An 18,627-nucleotide genomic window follows, 5' to 3' on the forward strand; every position below is an offset into this window, starting at 1 on the left:
CTGAGGTTGTAATCCACACACGTTAACCTTCTCACAGCCCAGTGTCTGATTAAAGTCTACAGTTTGTGTTTGTTTCAGCTGTTTGTCCCTCAGGGAATGCCTTCCTGTTAGGCCATTGGGGTTTGAGCTGAGCTGGCGAGACAGGCAATGGGGAACGCAGCCTCCTGCCCATAAGGAGCTCGGCAGGCAACGGCCCATGATGCAGTGGTGTGACCATGTAAGCTAACAGCCCTGTACGGATGCTTGTTCTTTTTCAACAGTCCCTTGACTGTTTTCACAGCCCTCAGACTCACAGTTGCTTTGTGCGTGGTATTGGTTATTGGTCACGTGTGAAGTCAAATTGTGCTGGAAAAGGAGCTTGTGGAGACCTGGGAAGCGTTATCTTTAACCAGGACCTCAGCTGATGGTAATCCATTGATAACCTCAGCTGATGTGGTTATGGGTGTCTTTGCTATTTCAATGTATCTTGAATAGTAACCTACAACTAGCAGATAAGTCATTTTTACAATAAAACATATATGCCGCTACCTTTTTCAATGTCCATGTGTCCCTCGTGCACTCTGCCTAGCATTTCCGGTTGTAAAGTTTCTGGGATTACAATACGTTGTACTATCATGAGAAGGTCCATTACAGTGGAAGTCACTTTGATGAATCCAATAGGGCTTCAGCAGCTGATAAAATGGTTATTAATCCCCCAGATGGGAAATCTGATTGTACCAGTCAATACTTACATTACCAGTAAATAGACCATAAAAACACAAGGACACACAAACATTAAAAGCAGCACATCAATGGATATTTAAAAAAATGAAGTCTCATGGCATATGGTAAGAAGGATCTGTGGAAACTGTTTTGGCCCTGGGTAAAATACATCTGTCTGCCATCGCACTGCAATGTTCCAGGCAGGTACTGTGGCTAGTGTTGGCCTCTATACTTCTAAGCAAACTAGAGTCCATTTATCCAGCATGGGCTCTAGTTTGTCCTGGTTGGTGCCGATGGTAGATCCAGCCTTCTTGATGATTTTGTTGAGCCTGTTTGCTTCCTCCCTAGTGATGTTACCCCCCCAGCAGATTACACTGTAAAACAGGACACTAGCCACAACACTATTAAAAAACTTTTGGACCATTTTTGAGCAAACGTCAAAGGATCTGAGCTTCCTTAAAAAGAATAGGCTTTGCTGAGCCTTTTTAAAAACCATGGAGGCAGTCTGCTGTGTAGCGGGTGAAGAGGAATGGTGACAAAAACGTCCCTTGTGGGGCACCTGTGTTAGTGATGATCGTGTCTGAGAACGAGTGGTTCTGTAATCTTTTATTTAACCTTTCTTTAACTAGGCAAGTCAGTTAAGAACAAATTCTTATTTACAATGACGGCCTACCCTAGCCAAACCCTAACTCAGACGGCGCTGGGCCAATTGTGCGCCGCCCTATGGGACTCCCAATCACGGTCGGTTGTGATACAGCCTGAAATCGAACCAGGGTCTGTAGTGACGCTTCTACCACTGAGATGCAGTGCCTTAGACCACTGTAGGTACACTAGAGGTAGACAGTGACTGCATGAAGATAAAGTGCAGGATCCTGCTCAGCTATTCAGCACAGTCCTTGAGCACCTGGGGTCTGACTCCATCCGGTCCTGCAGGCTTCCTGGCATTTGTCAGTTTTAATTATTTCCTTACCTGGTCAACAGTTCGAGTAATAGCAAGACTGCTGCTGTAACCTCTCCATAGACCCTTCTGTCTTTCTGTGGAGAAATCGCAGTTATCAAAGCGTGCAAAGAACAGGTTGAGCTCATTAGCTGGTGCCTCCACAGTTCCCTCAGCTGAACGCCCACCATATCCAGTCATGAGCTGCATCCCCTTCCACACCTCCCGGATGTTGTTGCGAGCAAATTGATGCTCAATCTTGCACTTGAAGTCCCTCTTCCCAGCACGGATCAATTGTTTTAATTCCTTCTGTATCCATTTCACCCTGACTGTCACCCATCAGGAATGCTTGTTTTTTCATATTGAGTGTGTTCTTAATGTCTCTTGTAATCCATGGTTTGTTATTGGGGAAGCACTTCACAGCTCTCTGTGGAACAACATTATCCACACAGAAGTTGATATAGTCAGCAATACTGTTGGATAGAAGGTTTATGTCACCGCCAGAGGCATCAATGAATGTATTCCACTCAGTACACTCAAAGTTTCACCTCAAAGTTTCACAGCTGTCCTGTGACCATTTCTGTACCATGATGGTTTTGGGCTTCTGGTGCTGGACAAGTGGTCTGTACTTAGGCAGGAGGTGGATCATATTGATGCAGTTTCTCCTGGCTGGGCAAATCCATCCATTCTGGAAACAGAAGACAAAGGGCTGTGAGACAAGAGCTTAATCGTGGACACATGAAAAGTAGGATGTATACAGAGGGTACGGGGTAACAGCAGATGAACAGCAGTGGGACTAAGGACTCTAGAGATGGGGAAAGGACCAATGAAACGGGGGGAAAGTGGCAGGGGGTAACGATGCTTAACCGTGATGTTATTGAGGCCCCGGTAGTCGATACATGGACGCAGGGTCTTGTCCTTCTTCTCCACAAAGAAGAACCCTGCACCCGCAGGGGAGGCAGAACAGTGAATGTTCCCGGCAGCCAGAGAGTCCTCATTGTACTCCTCCGTGGCCTTGGTCTCAGGACCAGACAGGGAATATAGCCGGCCTTGAGGCAGTGTGGTGCCCGGGAGGAGATCAATAGTGCAGTTGTAAGGACGATGCGGAGGAAGAGAGGTAGCACAAGCCTTGCTGAAAACCTCCAGGTTATGGTACTCTGAGGGAATGGCAGAGAAATCTGAGGCAGTACTTAAACCTGGAGGAGGATGTTCGAGGTGAGGCTGCACCGCCTTAAGGCAATGTGAGTGGTAAAACGGGCTCCAACCCAGGATTGAAACCGTTGTCCAGTCAATAACGGGGTTGTGCTTCTGGAGCCATGAGAATCCCAAAACAGGAGGTCGGATTTAGGTATCCGACCTCCTGCAGTCCCGTAGACGCCTATCAATCCTAATGGTTAGGGCAATGAGGTGATGGAGGTCCAAAGGTAACTCCCGAGCTGCGAGATCGTTTTTTATCTCCTCCGACAGTCCGTGAAGGAAAGTATCGAATAGGGACTCCGGATTCCAGGCACTCTCGGTGGCCAACTGCGTAGTCTGTCACACTACGGGAGTCTTGATGTAATCCAAGTAGTTTTCGGGCCACCTCTCTCCCGGATATCGGAGAATCGAACACCTTCCTCCCCTCCGTCATGAAAACTTTCAGATGGCGACAAATGACGGATTGTTGCTCCCAAACTGCCGTCGCCCAGGAGAGCGCCCTTCCAGACATTAGCGTAATCAGATACTCTATCTTCGAGCGATCTGAAGGGAACGATGACAGTTGCATCTCAAAAACGAGGGAGCACTGAGAAAGAAACGCCCGGCAGGTTCCAGGATCCCCAGAATATCGCTCTGGAGGAGATAAGTGGGGTCCTCAGAGAGCCGGGGTCGGCTGTACCAACCCACCACTGGTAGGGGAGTTACTGAGTGACTTGGAGGTCTCTGTTGTGGTACGCTGCCTGTGAGATAATCCACGGAATTGCTCCAGTAATGTCTTGAAGCCCTGTTCGTGGCGTTCCACCAGCGAATGGAGCCCTTCCATAAGATTCTGGAGTAGCTCCTTATGTCTTCCAATGGTGGCTCTATGCAGAGAGACAGTTTTGCGGAGCTGGTCCGAGTCTGCTGGGTCAGTCATGGCCAGGTCATACTATAACGACACAGGGCGAGACCCAGATGCAGACACAGGAGGCAGATGGTTCGAGTCTCTGATATTTAAGGGGCAGGCAAGAGTCTTTGAGGACAGGCAAAAGGACAGGCAAAAGTTCATAAACCAGGTCAGAGTTCCAAACGGTACATGGCGGCAGGCAGGCTCGAGGTCAGGGCAGGCTGAATGGTCAGGCAGGCGGGCTTAGTGTCAGGGCAAGCAAGAGGTCAGAACCGTGAGGACTAGAAAAACAGACTAGGAGAAGAAGCTCGGAAAAAACACGCTGATAAGCTTGACAAGACAAGACGAACTGGCAACAGACAAACAGAGAACACAGGAATAAATACACTGGGAATAATGGGGAAGATGGGTGACACCTGGAGGGGGGTGGAGACAATCCCAAAGACAGGTGAAACAGATCAGGGTGTGACACTTTCAACCATGGTCGACAGTAACCAGCCACACCCAACAAAGACATTGTGCTGCTTGCTAACAGGTTTAGGCACATTTTTAATTGCCTCTAATCTATCTTTGGAGAGGACGCCAGCACCAGAAGTAAGGTCATGACTAAATACTTAACAGAGCTTTATGACCATTTTCTGCCAAAAAAATCAACAATGCCCTAGTGTCCATGCCATATCTCGGCTGATTTTGAGCAAACCAACAAATCGTCAACATACTGAACCAAAGTACTCCCTCCCAGAGAAACAAAACCCCCTAGGTTTTGAGACCAGCATGTTTCAAGCAGACCACCATAGTCCCTGTGCCCAAGAACACAAAGGCAACCTGCCTAAATGACTACAGACCCGTAGCACTCACGTCCGGAGCCATGAAGTGCTTTGAAAGGTTAGTAATGGCTCACATCAACACCATTATCCGAGAAACCCTAGACCCACTCCAATTTGCATAACGTACAAACAGATCCACAGATGATGCAATCTCTATTGCACTCCACACTGCCCTTTACCACCTGGACAAAAGGAACACTTATGTGAGAATGCTATTCATTGACTACAGCTCAGCGTTCAATACGCCATAGTACCCTCAAAGCTCATCACTTAGGTAAGGATCCTGGGACTAAACACCTCCCTCTGCAACTGGATCCTGGACTTCCTGATGGGCCACCCCCAGGTGGTGAGGGTAGGTAGCAACACGTCTTCCACGCTGACCCTCAACACTGGAGCTCCCCAGGGGTGCGTGCTCAGTCCCCTCCTGTACTCCCTGTTCACCCACGACTGCATGGAAGGCACAACTCCAACACCATCATTAAGTTTGCAGACGACACAACAGTGGTAGGCCTGATCACCGACAACGACGAGACAGCCTATAGGGAGGAGGTCAGAGACCTGGCCGGGTGGTGCCAGAATAACAACCTATCCCTCAACGTAACCAAGACTAAGGAGATGATTGTGGACTACAGGAAAAGGAGGACCGAGCACGCCCCCATTCTTATTGACGGGGCTGCAGTGGAGCAGGTTGAGAGCTTCAAGTTCCTTGGTGTCCACATCAACAACAAACTAGAATGGTCCAAACACACCAAGACAGTCGTGAAGAGGGCACAACAAAGCCTTTTCCCCCTCAGGAAACTAAAAAGATTTGGCATGGGTCCTGAGATCCTCAAAAGGTTCTACAGCTGCAACATCGAGAGCATCCTGACTGGTTGCATCACTGCCTGGTATGGCAATTGCTCGGCCTCCGACCGCAAGGCACTACAAAGGGTAGTGCGTACGGCCCAGTACATCACTGGGGCTAAGCTGCCTGCCATCCAGGACCTCTACACCAGGCGGTGTCAGAGGAAGGCACTAAAAGTTGTCAAAGACCCCAGCCACCCCAGTCATAGACTGTTCTCTCTACTACCGCATGGCAAGCGGTACCGGAGTGCCAAGTCTAGGACAAAAGGGCTTCTCAACAGTTTTTACCCCCTAGCCATAAGACTTCTTAACAGGTAATCAAATGGCTACCCGGACTATTTGCATTGTGAGCCCCCCCCCCCGCAACCCCTATTTTACGCTGCTGCTACTCTCTGTTTATCATATATGCATAGTCACTATAACTATACACTCATGTCCATACTACCTCAATTGGGCCGACCAACCACTGCTCCGGCACATTGGCTAACCAGGCTATCTGCATTGTATCCCACCCACCATCCGCCAACCCCTTTTTTACGCTACTGCTACTCTCTGTTCATCATATATGCATAGTCACTTTAACCATATCTACATGTACATACTACCTCAATCAGCCTGACCCTGACTAACCGGTGTCTGTATGTAGCCTCGCTACTTTTATAGCCTCGCTACTGTATATAGCCTGTCTTTTTTACTGTTGTTTTTATTTCTTTACCTACCTATTGTTCACCTAATACCTTTTTTGCACTATTGGTTAGAGCCTGTAAGTAAGCATTTCACTGTAAGGTCTACACCTGTTGTATTTGGCAAACGTGACAAATAAACTTTGATTTGATTTGATTTGACATTTCTTGTGCAAAGATTTCCGATGATTCCACGTAGCCTTGTGGCATCACTGTCCATTTCCTTTTAGTCCCAAAAAACGTAAACCAGAACCAGTCCTGTGACTCTTCAGCCACTGGGATGCTAAAGAAAGCATTAGCTAAATCAATTACTGATAAACAACAACTACCTGGAGGCACCTGGGATAAAATGGTAACATTGTTAGGCACCAGGGGTGCTCTAAGCATGTACAACATTGTTTACTAGTCTAAGGTCTTGCACAAAATGATAATCCCCAGATGGTTTCCTATCAGGTAAAATTGGTGTGTTTACAAGGCTAATTCGGGGAGGGAACCAGAGCGCCTCTTTCAACTAATGCACTATGAATGAGAATGATACCCTTTTCGGCTTCCTTGCTAAGAGGTTACTGAGCTCTGTGGGTGCTTTTTGGAATTACCACAACTGGTGGAGCTCCTTTCATGTGTCCAATGTCAGTCTTTGATTTAGCCCACAGTTCTTCAGGGATATCTTTTAGCCAATCAATGTGTGAATTATTTTGTAATACCACAGGCATGGTTTCAACGGGAATTAGTTATTTTCTTGGTGTTGTCATTGCAGTAGCCCATTATGGGTAATAGAAAGTTGCTGTAGAAGCTGACCACTGTCCTTACCCTTCCCAGGCCACCCAATCAGTTGCTTCCATCACTTTCTTCATCCAAATACCCACATCTTTCCATTGTTTTCCTGGAGCTTTTGATAAGCTACAATGGGGAACAGAGCCAGGGACTTCATACAAACTCATCTGAGTATCCGTCAACAACACTCCAGCTGCTACAAAGTCTTCTCCTCTATATACCCCATTCATGGTTATCTCCACTTTCTCTTTTTGTTTTGACCATCTCTGTTGGTATTCAGTGTCATCTTCGCATGAGGGAACAGCAGCAGTACAATGTAGGTATTCAGACACTTCCCAGTTACCATGCAACGGGGAAGAGAGGGATTGCTTTCTCAGATGTCCCTCAACATGGTGATCATTCAGGTGCCAAGCATAGTAACAGTTCATCAGGTATGGGAAGATTCCATTTTCTCTCAATCCCAATGACAATCCTTCTTCAGTACAGGCAACAGATAAATTAATTTTACACATCAAATCTCTTCCTAATAAATTTACTTGGCAGTCGGAGGAGTACAGGAATCGGTGTCTCCATTTGCCCTCTCCCCACATCCAGGGGAAAAGTCTAACATTCTTCAGATGGAATTCCAGACGCTCCCAATGTGTGCATAGTTTTTCTTGAGGGGGAGACAGACAGGGCAGACATTTTCAACACTGAGACCACTGCCCCCTCAGCCCCCTCATCCACCTCCTCTTCCAAATGGGTTGTTCACCTGCACGCCCACAGGTAGGGACGGCCACTCTCCTTGGCCTTCTCCTACTGGGCAGTGTGTTGTAAGATGCCCTACCTTCCCACAGTTGTAGCAGCTCCAGTCTCTACCTTTGTCAGCTCCAGTGCCCACTTCACGGCAATGTCTTGAAAAATGCCCTAACTTCCCACAGTTGTAGCACTTCCAGTCTCGCCCCGTCAGCTCCAGCAGGGGCCCCTCGACCTCCACCATTGTCCCAATGTCCTCTTCCTCCTCCAGAGTAGTACATCAGCTGTGCCTTCTTCAGTGTCTTTCGTTTCATTTTCCTTTAACTGTGGGTGATATATGGATTTACGTCAGACAGTGGTTTCGTTTCCCGTGCAATACATTACATTTACATTTTAGTCATTTAGCAGACGCTCTTATCCAGAGTGACTTACAGTAGAGTGCATACATTTTATAACATTTCTTTTACATACTGAGACAAGGATATCCCTACCGGCCAAACCCTCCCTACCGGCCAAACCCTCCCTAACCCGGACGACGCTATGCCAATTGTGCGTCGCCCCACGGATCTCCCGGTTGCGGCCGGCTGCGACAGAGCCTGGGCGCGAACCCAGCCCAGCCTGGGCGCGAACCCAGAGACTCTGGTTGTGCAGCTAGCACTGCAATGCAGTGCCCTAGACCACTGCGCCACAAGTTGTAGTTACAGCTGTCTTCAGATCTTGTCTCAGGCCTGTCACCACAGCATGGCACAATAAGCTGCTGTATGAGTCTTGGTCAGGCATCAGACCTGAGTGTTAGAGGAAGACTGTCTCCATTCATTCCATGTAGTCACTCAATTTTTCATCAGTTCCCTGTTTGGTGGAATGGATTTTCTGCCAGTCTGTGTGTTTGGGGAAAGCAGCCTTTATAGCGGTAAAAACTGCATACAGCTGGTCACCACGATCATCAACTGGTACATTGCGGTCCCACATGTGTTTATAGTCCCCCCATTTAAATTTCAAGCAGTGGCCTATACACTTCTATTTCTCTGGTGGTGGGGTTGTACATGGAGATGATTGCTTTTACCTCTTCCTCAAACTTCACATCATCCTTTGCTGGGTCATTGACATCGCCCACTATTGCTTTTATTTCGTCAACATCCCACGGTTTCTCCATTTCCAATGTCCCACCTCCATTGGTGTTGGGGTAGCGTATTATTGGAAACACTCCCTCAAGCTTCTTTTTGGAGGTTTTCTTTCTGTCATTCTGCTGGTCTTTTCTGCTTTGTCCTTCATTGCTGTCCTCGCTGCTGCTCCTTTTATCTTCGTCTTGGCTACTTTCTTCTTCATTCCTCCTGCTTGCACTCCTTAATTTGCTTATTATTTCTCCACTTTTGTTTTTTCTCATACATTTCTCCAGTTCTTTCCTGAGCTCTTATAGCTCCTCTTCTTCACTTTCCCTCTCCTCTGTTTTTCTCTGCTCGTTCGCTCTGGTCCTTGTTTTTTGCTGTTAGCTTTCTGTCTTCAGCTCCAGCACCCACAGCCCCTTCAACAGCTCCTAATCCCATGGCTCCTCCACCTGGCACAGACCCAACCCCCTCTTTCTTCTCTGGTTCCACTTGCTTTACCATCAGTCCTCTTATAGCTTTATGTTTTGTATTTTCTGCTTCTCGCTCCCACTTTCTGAAATCGTCCCACTTCACTTTAACCTTCTTGTGTTTTCTTTCAAGTTGGCCTCTCACAGACTCCAGTCTTTCTGTGCTCAGTGTCCCATCAACAGGGAAATGACCATCTATCCATTTTGTCCAGTCCTCTGTTTGGTTCAGTAGCCCCTACAATTTTTTTCTCCATTACACTACACAGCCCTTTTGGTTCCCAGCACTGATCCTCCATCTTACTCTTACTATTTCCCTTTCCCATACTCAAACCCTTTGTTGAACTCTTCAGAAAAAAATTCCAGCTTAACACGTCACCCCACATTCCCAAACACATTCAGTAATCTCCCGTATCACTCGTCGTTACCTCCTATGCATACATATGCATCTTCTGCAGTTCCTCTATAGTCTCCATAGTTGCCATAGTCGCTACAGTTTCCATAGTCCCTGAGCGTCTTCTACAAACAATTATCAGTGGGGCCTCTCCTGCCCTCACTCTAGCCTTCTCTTATGACTAGTTCTAGCCTTCTTCTAAGACTAGTGGTACCCTTCTTCTACATCTTTTTGTTAAATTTTATTGGTTTTATCATTTTTATTTTATTTTATACAAATTCATTTAAATTGACTTACTGATATTCAGTAGACGTGTCCCTCAGAGGTTAGCGGATCAGGTATCTTCCTCCGGGCAGCTCACAGTAAAAGTCTGGTCTGGGCGGGTCCTTGTCGTCTTTGGTCAGACAGGAATTTCCCTTGCACGCCTTCACATGGAATGCATCACTGGTGTTCCATCGCAGACCTTCACTGGGAAGCTCCACAAGTAGAATCATTGATCAAGTTTGAACGCCAGATTGTGGTGGAAATTCAACACCAGGGACACCTGAAACCAATCTTAAAATGAATCACTCTTTATTATCAGCAAGCTGGAGAGGTTACAACAAACTCTGCACACCGTACATATCTATCAGAAACTCTGTTGGAGCGGTCCCAGCAGTTGTCTTATATACGGCTATACACAGACAAGTTATATTTACATGATGTAGAATAATGAATTCATCACTACCGGTGGTTCGCACATGTGACTGACCAATACCTCACGAGGCTTTCTCTGTCTCCGAGTTGAGACCTTGAAACTGAGATACCTCGGTTGTTCCCATAGCAATACTCTGGGCATACTGCCAAGTTGAGGATCAGTGATAGTGAGCATTCCTCCATACACAATAAGTCAGTCACCTGCATGATCCCATCTAATTAGTTATCAGAAAGTAGCATTGATTTGATACATAAACAATTTCCTTCACAGAGGTCTTCCAATGCCTTGCAAAGAACGACACCTATTGGTAGATGGCAAACAACAATTTCAAGCAGACATTGAATATCCCTTTGAACATGGTGAATTTATTAATTACACTGGATGGTGTATCAATACACACAGTCACGACAAACACACAGGTGTCCTTCCTAACTCAGTTGCCGTACAGAAAGGAAACCGCTCAGGGATTTCACCATTTAAATTTTATTTTTATTTTATTTAACCAGGTAGGCTAGTTGAGAACAAGTCCACATTTACAACTGCGACCTGGCCAAGATAAAGCAAAGCAGTGCGACAAAACAACAACACAGAGTTACACATGGAATAAACAAACATACAGTCAATAATACAGTAGAAAAAGTAAATATACAGTGTATGCAAATGAGGTAAGATAAGGGAGGCAAGGCAATAAATAGGCCATAGTGGCGAAATAATTACAATATAGCAATTAAACACTGGAGTGATAGATGTGCAGAAGATGAGTGTGCAAAGGAGCACTGGGGTGCAAAGGAGCAAAATAAATAAAATAAATAACAGTATGGGGATGAGGTAGTTGGATGGGCTATTTACATATGGGCTATGTACAGGTGCAGTGATCTGTGAGCTGCTCTGACAGCTGGTGCTTAAAGTTAGTGAGGGTGATATGAGTCTCCAGCTTCAGTGATTTTTTCAGTTTGTTCCAGTCATTGGCAGCAGAGAACTGGAAGGTAAGGCGGCCAAAGGAGGAATTGGCTTTGGTGGTGACCAGTGAAATATACCTGCTGAAGCGCGTGCTATGAGTGGGTGCTGCTATGGTGACCAGTGAGCTGAGATAAGGCGGGGCTTTACCTAGCAAAGACTTATCGATGACCTGAAGCCAGTGGTTTTGGCGACGAATATGAAGCGAGGGCCAGCCTAAGAGGGGCGGCAGGGTATCCTAGTGGTTAGAGCGTTGGACTAGTAACCGAAAGGTTGCAAGTTCAAATCCCCGAGCTGACAAGGTACAAATCTGTCGTGCTGCCCCTGAACAGGCAGTTAACCCACTGTTCCTAGGCCGTCATTGAAAATAAGAATTTGTTCTTAACTGACTTGCTTAGTTAAAGAAAGGTTAAAGGTAAAATAAAAATAAAAAATAAAAAAGAGAACATGCAGGTCACAGTGGTGGGTAGTATATGGGGCTTTGGTGACAAAACGGATGGCACTGTGATAGACTGAATCCAATTTGCTGAGTAGAGTGTTGGAGGCTATTTTGTAAATGACATCTCCGAAATCAAGGATCGGTCGAGGGTATGTCTGTCCAAATCGAGGGTATGTTTGGCATCATGAGAGAAGGATGCTTTGTTGCGAAATAGGAAGCCGATTCTAGATTTAATTTTGGATTGGAGATGATTAATGTGAGTCTGGAAGGTGAGTGTACAGTCTAATCAGACACCTAGGTATTAGTAGTTTTCCACATATTCTAAAGGCCAATGGTGACTTTAAAACAGTTACGGAGTTGAATGGCTGTGATAGGAGAAAACTGAGGATGGATCAACAGCATTAACAATACCAACCTAGTTGACAGAGTGAAAAGAAGGCTAGCTTGTACAGAAGAAAAATATTCCAAAACATGCATCCTGTTTGCAACAAGGCACTAGAGTTATACTGCCAAAAATGTGGCAAAGCAATTCACTTTTTGTCCTGAATACAAAGTGTTTATGTTTGGGGCAAATCCAATACAACACATTACTGAGTACCATTCTCCATAGCATAGTCATGGCTGCATCACGTTATGGGTGTGCTTGTAATAGTTAAAGACTGGGGAGTATTTCAGGATAAAAAATAAACGTAATGGAGCTAAGCTCAGGCAGAAACCAGTCTGCTTTCCACCACACTATGGGAGATGAATTCACTTTTCAGCAGGACAATAACTTAAAACACAAGGCCAACACTGGAGTTGCTTACCAAGAAGACTGTGAATGTTCCTGAGTGTTTTGGCTTAATTGTACTTTAAAATCAATGGCAAGGCCTGAAAATGGTTGTCTAGCTGTCACGACTCCTACCGAAGGTGGCTCCCCTTCCTGTAGGGGAGGCGGTCGTCGTCACCGGCCTACTAGCTGCCACTGATCTTTCCCTCCCCCTCCTTGTCTGTTTATTAGTTACACCTGTTTGTAATTAGGTTAATTACATTTACATTACATTTAAGTCATTTAGCAGACGCTCTTATCCAGAGCGACTTACAAATTGGTGCATTCACCTTATGATATCCAGTGGAACAACCACTTTACAATAGTGCATCTAACTCTTTTAAGGGGGGAGTTAGAAGGATTACTTTATCCTATCCTAGGTATTCCTTAAAGAGGTGGGGTTTCAGGTGTCTCCGGAAGGTGGTGATTGACTCCGCTGACCTGGCGTCGTGAGGGAGTTTGTTCCACCATTGGGGTGCCAGAGCAGCGAACAGTTTTGACTGGGCTGAGCGGGAACTGTACTTCCTCAGAGGTAGGGAGGCGAGCAGGCCAGAGGTGGATGAACGCAGTGCCCTTGTTTGGGTGTAGGGCCTGATCAGAGCCTGAAGGTACGGAGGTGCCGTTCCCCTCACAGCTCCGTAGGCAAGCACCATGGTCTTGTAGCGGATGCGAGCTTCAACTGGAAGCCAGTGGAGAGAGCGGAGGAGCGGGGTGACGTGAGAGAACTTGGGAAAGTTGAACACCAGACGGGCTGCGGCGTTCTGGATGAGTTGTAGGGGTTTAATGGCACAGGCAGGGAGCCCAGCCAACAGCGAGTTGCAGTAATCCAGACGGGAGATGACAAGTGCCTGGATTAGGACCTGCGCCGCTTCCTGCGTGAGGCAGGGTCGTACTCTGCGAATGTTGTAGAGCATGAACCTACAGGAACGGGTCACCGCCTTGATGTTAGTTGAGAACGACAGGGTGTTGTCCAGGATCACGCCAAGGTTCTTAGCACTCTGGGAGGAGGACACAATGGAGTTGTCAACCGTGATGGCGAGATCATGGAACGGGCAGTCCTTCCCCGGGAGGAAGAGCAGCTCCGTCTTGCCGAGGTTCAGCTTGAGGTGGTGATCCGTCATCCACACTGATATGTCTGCCAGACATGCAGAGATGCGATTCACCACCTGGTTATCAGAGGGGGGAAAGGAGAAGATTAATTGTGTGTCGTCTGCATAGCAATGATAGGAGAGACCATGTGAGGATATGACAGAGCCAAGTGACTTGGTGTATAGCGAGAATAGGAGAGGGCCTAGAACAGAGCCCTGGGGGACACCAGTGGTGAGAGCACGTGGTGCGGAGACAGATTCTCGCCACGCCACCTGGTAGGAGCGACCTGTCAGGTAGGACGCAATCCAAGCGTGGGCCGCGCCGGAGATGCCCAGCTCGGAGAGGGTGGAGAGGAGGATCTGATGGTTCACAGTATCAAAGGCAGCCGATAGGTCTAGAAGGATGAGAGCAGAGGAGAGAGAGTTAGCTTTAGCAGTGCGGAGCGCCTCCGTGACACAGAGAAGAGCAGTCTCAGTTGAATGACTAGTCTTGAAACCTGACTGATTTGGATCAAGAAGGTCATTCTGAGAGAGATAGCAGGAGAGCTGGCCAAGGACGGCACGTTCAAGAGTTTTGGAGAGAAAAGAAAGAAGGGATACTGGTCTGTAGTTGTTGACATCGGAGGGATCGAGTGTAGGTTTTTTCAGAAGGGGTGCAACTCTCGCTCTCTTGAAGACGGAAGGGACGTAGCCAGCGGTCAAGGATGAGTTGATGAGCGAGGTGAGGTAAGGGAGAAGGTCTCCGGAAATGGTCTGGAGAAGAGAGGAGGGGATAGGGTCAAGCGGGCAGGTTGTTGGGCGGCCGGCCGTCACAAGACGCGAGATTTCATCTGGAGAGAGAGGGGAGAAAGAGGTCAAAGCACAGGGTAGGGCAGTGTGAGCAGAACCAGCGGTGTCGTTTGACTTAGCAAACGAGGATCGGATGTCGTCGACCTTCTTTTCAAAATGGTTGACGAAGTCATCAGCAGAGAGGGAGGAGGGGGGAGGAGGGGGAGGAGGATTCAGGAGGGAGGAGAAGGTGGCAAAGAGCTTCCTAGGGTTAGAGGCAGATGCTTGGAATTTAGAGTGGTAGAAATTGGCTTTAGCAGCAGAGACAGAAGAGGAGAATGTAGAGAGGAGGGAGTGAAAGGATGCCAGGTCCGCAGGGAGGCGAGTTTTCCTCCATTTCCGCTCGGCTGCCCGGAGCCCTGTTCTGTGAGCTCGCAATGAGTCGTCGAGCCAATTAGTTGGGCTTTATTACCCAGCCGGCCCGCCTGCTGGGTGTGCGGGATTGTTTTGTGTGTACTGTTGTACACGCCTGTATGTCACAGTTGTTCGTGTACGTTAGTTATTTTCGGGACTGTTTAGTTCCCCTGTGTTTTGGGGCACTTGTTTTGAGTGGCGTCGTTTTCACCTATGTGGTGAATAAAGAAGTAGCGCTACTCTGAACTCTCTGTCTCCTGCGTCTGACTTCTTCCTCCACTACACCCCGGGCATTACACTAGCAATGATCAACAACCAATTTGACAGAGCTTGAAGAATTTTGAAAAGAATAATGGGAAAATGTTGCACAGTCCAGGTGTGGAAAGCTCTTAGAGACTTACCCAGAAAGGCTCACAGCTGTAATTGCTGTCAAAGGTGCTTCTACAAAGTGACTTAGGGGTGTGAATACTTCATTAAATTAGATATTTAATAAATTAATTAATACAATTTAATAAATTAGCAACATTTTCTAAAAACATGTTTTCACTTTGTCTTTATGGGGTATTGTGTTTAGATGGGTGAGAGAAAAATTATATTTAATACATTTTGAATTTGTATTTGCCAAAGCAGCAGTTACTCTTCCTGTGGTCCAGCAAAATTAAAGCAGTTTACACAGTTTTAAAACATTACAATACATTCACAGATTTCACAACACACTGTCTGCTCTCAGGCCCCTACTCCACCACTACCACATATTTACAGTACTAAATCCATGTGTATGTATAGTGCGTATGTTAATTTATGTGTGTGTGTGTGTGTGTGTGTGTGTGTGTGTGTGTGTGTGTGTGTGTGTGTGTGTGTGTGTGTGTGTGTGTGTGTGTGTGTGTGTGTGTGTGTGTGTGTGTGTGTGTGTGTGTGTGTGTGTGTGTGTGTGTGTGTGTGTGTGTGTGTGTGTGTGTGTGTGTGTGTGTGTGCATATGTCTGTGCCATTGTTTGTGTTGCTTCACAGTCCTGTTCCATAAGGTGTTTTTTTAATCTGTTTTTTAAATCTAATTTTACTTCTTGCGTCAGTTACTTGATGTGGAATAGAATTCCATGTAGTCATGGCTCTATGTAGTACTGTGTGCCTCCTATAGTCTGTTCTGGACTTGGGGACTGTGAAGAGACCTCTTGTGGCATGTCTTGTGGGGTATGCATGGGTGTCTGAGCTGTGTGCCGGTAGATTAGACAGACAGCTCGGTGCATTCAACATGTCAATACCTCTCATAAATAAAAGTAGTGATAAAGTCAATCTCTCCTCCTCCTTCATCCAGGAGAGATTGACATGCATATTATTAATATTAGCTCTCTGTGTACATCCAAGGGCCAGCCGTGCTGCCCTGTTCTGAGCCAATTGCTCTTTTAATACTAAAGTACTTTTTTTGCCATTACATTTACTTTTGATACTTAAGTATATTTAAAACCAAATACTTTTAGACTGTTACTCAAGTAGTATTCTACTGGGTGACTTTCACTTTCACTTGAGTCATTTCCTGTTAATGTATCTTTCCTTTTACTCAAGTATGACAATTGGGTACTTTTTACACCACTAGCTCCATGTATTCTGCGCTGCTCCCCCAGGCTACGGCAGCACTAGGCTACATCTCTGTTAAATTCGCAAGTATTATCTCACCGGAGAAAGCATCCAATCAAGCAAAACAGCTCTCCTCTATCTTACTATATGGAGCCTATGTATCTGATGCTGTCTGGCCAAACATGACATGCCATTCTCTTTTTGTCCAGACAGCATCAGATACATGGGCTACACATACTAAGACAGAGGGGCGCTGTTTCGCTTGCTCGGATGCTTTATGTGAGATCGATATGTCTTTATGTCGGCATGCGTTTCGTTTAAATATTTTATTTGGACGGGCAAGAAGGTATGGTAGGTCGGGCGGGCCAGGCCCCCTAAGGCCCATGTTTGTGATGGCGCTGATCTTCTCTGGTCCGGCTCTATACCAGCTGTGCTGATTTTGTGTCCCAAGAACAGGACATCTGATTGTGCGAAGGTGCATTTTTCATTGAGTGTCATGCCAACCTCCTGGATGTTTATTTAAATTTATTCAAACAGGGAAATCCCAATGAGACCAAGGCCTCTTTTACAAGGGAGTCCTGCACAGAATCATACAAATTCACAGTAATTACAATTCCAACACAATAAAAACATACAATATTTAGAATCAATTTAAGAAAAGTAACTTACAAAACACGATCATGAAAAACAAATATTTCTCAGTAAAAAAGCCATCAACCAACCATCTGAACTGCCCTAGCGGCACCAAAACATCCAACTTTAGAGAGTTCGGAGATCATTCCACAAGCAAGGTGCAAAATAACTAAACACAGATCTTCCAGATCTACAGTACCTACCTAACTCAGTGGAGCATTTTGCATCATCGTGATGATGTGGCCAGTGACACTTTGTTTCTTTAAAGTCCAATATCTTGAAAACTTGACTGCTGACATGCAAAACATTTTGGGACTGTATCAACAGTGATGAAAAAAAGACCAAAAGATAGTTTGAGTGGATCCTCTGCTCTACAGCCCAATCTCGCTGTGACATCTTGGGAAGAGTGCTTGAACCAGGGAGTAGATCAGCGTGGGAGAACTCAGCTGGTATGGCACCCACATCCATGGCGATACACTGGACAGCGACAGGTGAGTCAGTACTGCCATCTTTAGCACTTGAAGATCTGTATGGATTGTGTACGTGTGCCATTCGGAAGGTGAATGGGCAAGACAAAATATTTAAGTACCTTTGAACGAGGTATGGTAGTAGGTGCCAGGCGCACTGGTTTGTGTCAAGAACTGCAACGCTGCTGGATTTTTCATGCTCAACAGTTTCCCGTGTGTATCAAGAATGGTTCACGACCCAAAGGACATCCAGCCAACTTGACACAACTGTGGGAAACATTAGAGTCAACATGGGCCAGCATCCCTGGTGAACGCTTTTGACACCTTGTGCCCTGACAAATTAAGGTGGTTCAAAGGGAAAAGGGGGGTGCAACTCAATGATAGGAAGGTGATCTTAATGTTTTGTACACTTAGTGTACAGTTCTGTGTGGACTCTTTTGGCTTATTAGTGGATTTCCTAATGCCTGGCCGTCCTCGAGGTTGAGAATTTTTCAAAAGTATTCCAAATTGATAAAGACCCGTTATGAGTTGCTGACTCATGGTTTGTTTAATCCTCTTGAAACTACGAAGGAAGATGTGTGTCCCCCATTCCTGTACTATGTTGTTCTTTGTAGTCTTCCAGGAGATATTAGGTGAATCACTTCAACGCAGGTGTTCAAAGCAGGTATTCAATGCAGGAATATTTTTTTTTTATAAGAATCTTCTGGCTCTAGACTTTGTTGATGGCAAAATTTCAAATTTCTTATCCGGTTTCAACATTGAAGTTCAAAATAACTATACAGAACAAAAATATAAACACAATATGTAAACACATCAATTTCAAAAATTTTACTGAGCTACAGTTCATATAAGGAAATCAGTCAATTCAAATAAATTCATTAGGCCCTAATCAATGGATTTCACATGACTGGGTAGGGTTGCAGCCACTGGGGAGCCAGGCCCAGCTAATCAGAATGACTTTTTCCCCACAAAAAGGCTTTATTACAGACAGAAATAGAACTCAGCAGGTTTAGACAGTCCAGTAAGTTAAGGAAGTCAGCAGCCATAGAGCACTTGGGTGAGTCAACATGGATGTTAAAGTCTCCAAAAAGTACAATGTTAGAGAGGGTGTGGCATACAGAGGTTGTTGGTTCAGAAAAACTCAGAGATAAAAGTCTTCGGAGATTTGGTTGTTTACGTTTAAAAGCAAGGCACCCAAAAGACTGAAAATCAGCAACAGTCATTGGGTTTAAAAT

The sequence above is a fragment of the Salvelinus alpinus genome, chromosome 6 (genome assembly GCF_045679555.1).
Source record: "Salvelinus alpinus chromosome 6, SLU_Salpinus.1, whole genome shotgun sequence".
In the NCBI taxonomy this organism is placed as follows: Eukaryota; Metazoa; Chordata; class Actinopteri; order Salmoniformes; family Salmonidae; genus Salvelinus; species Salvelinus alpinus.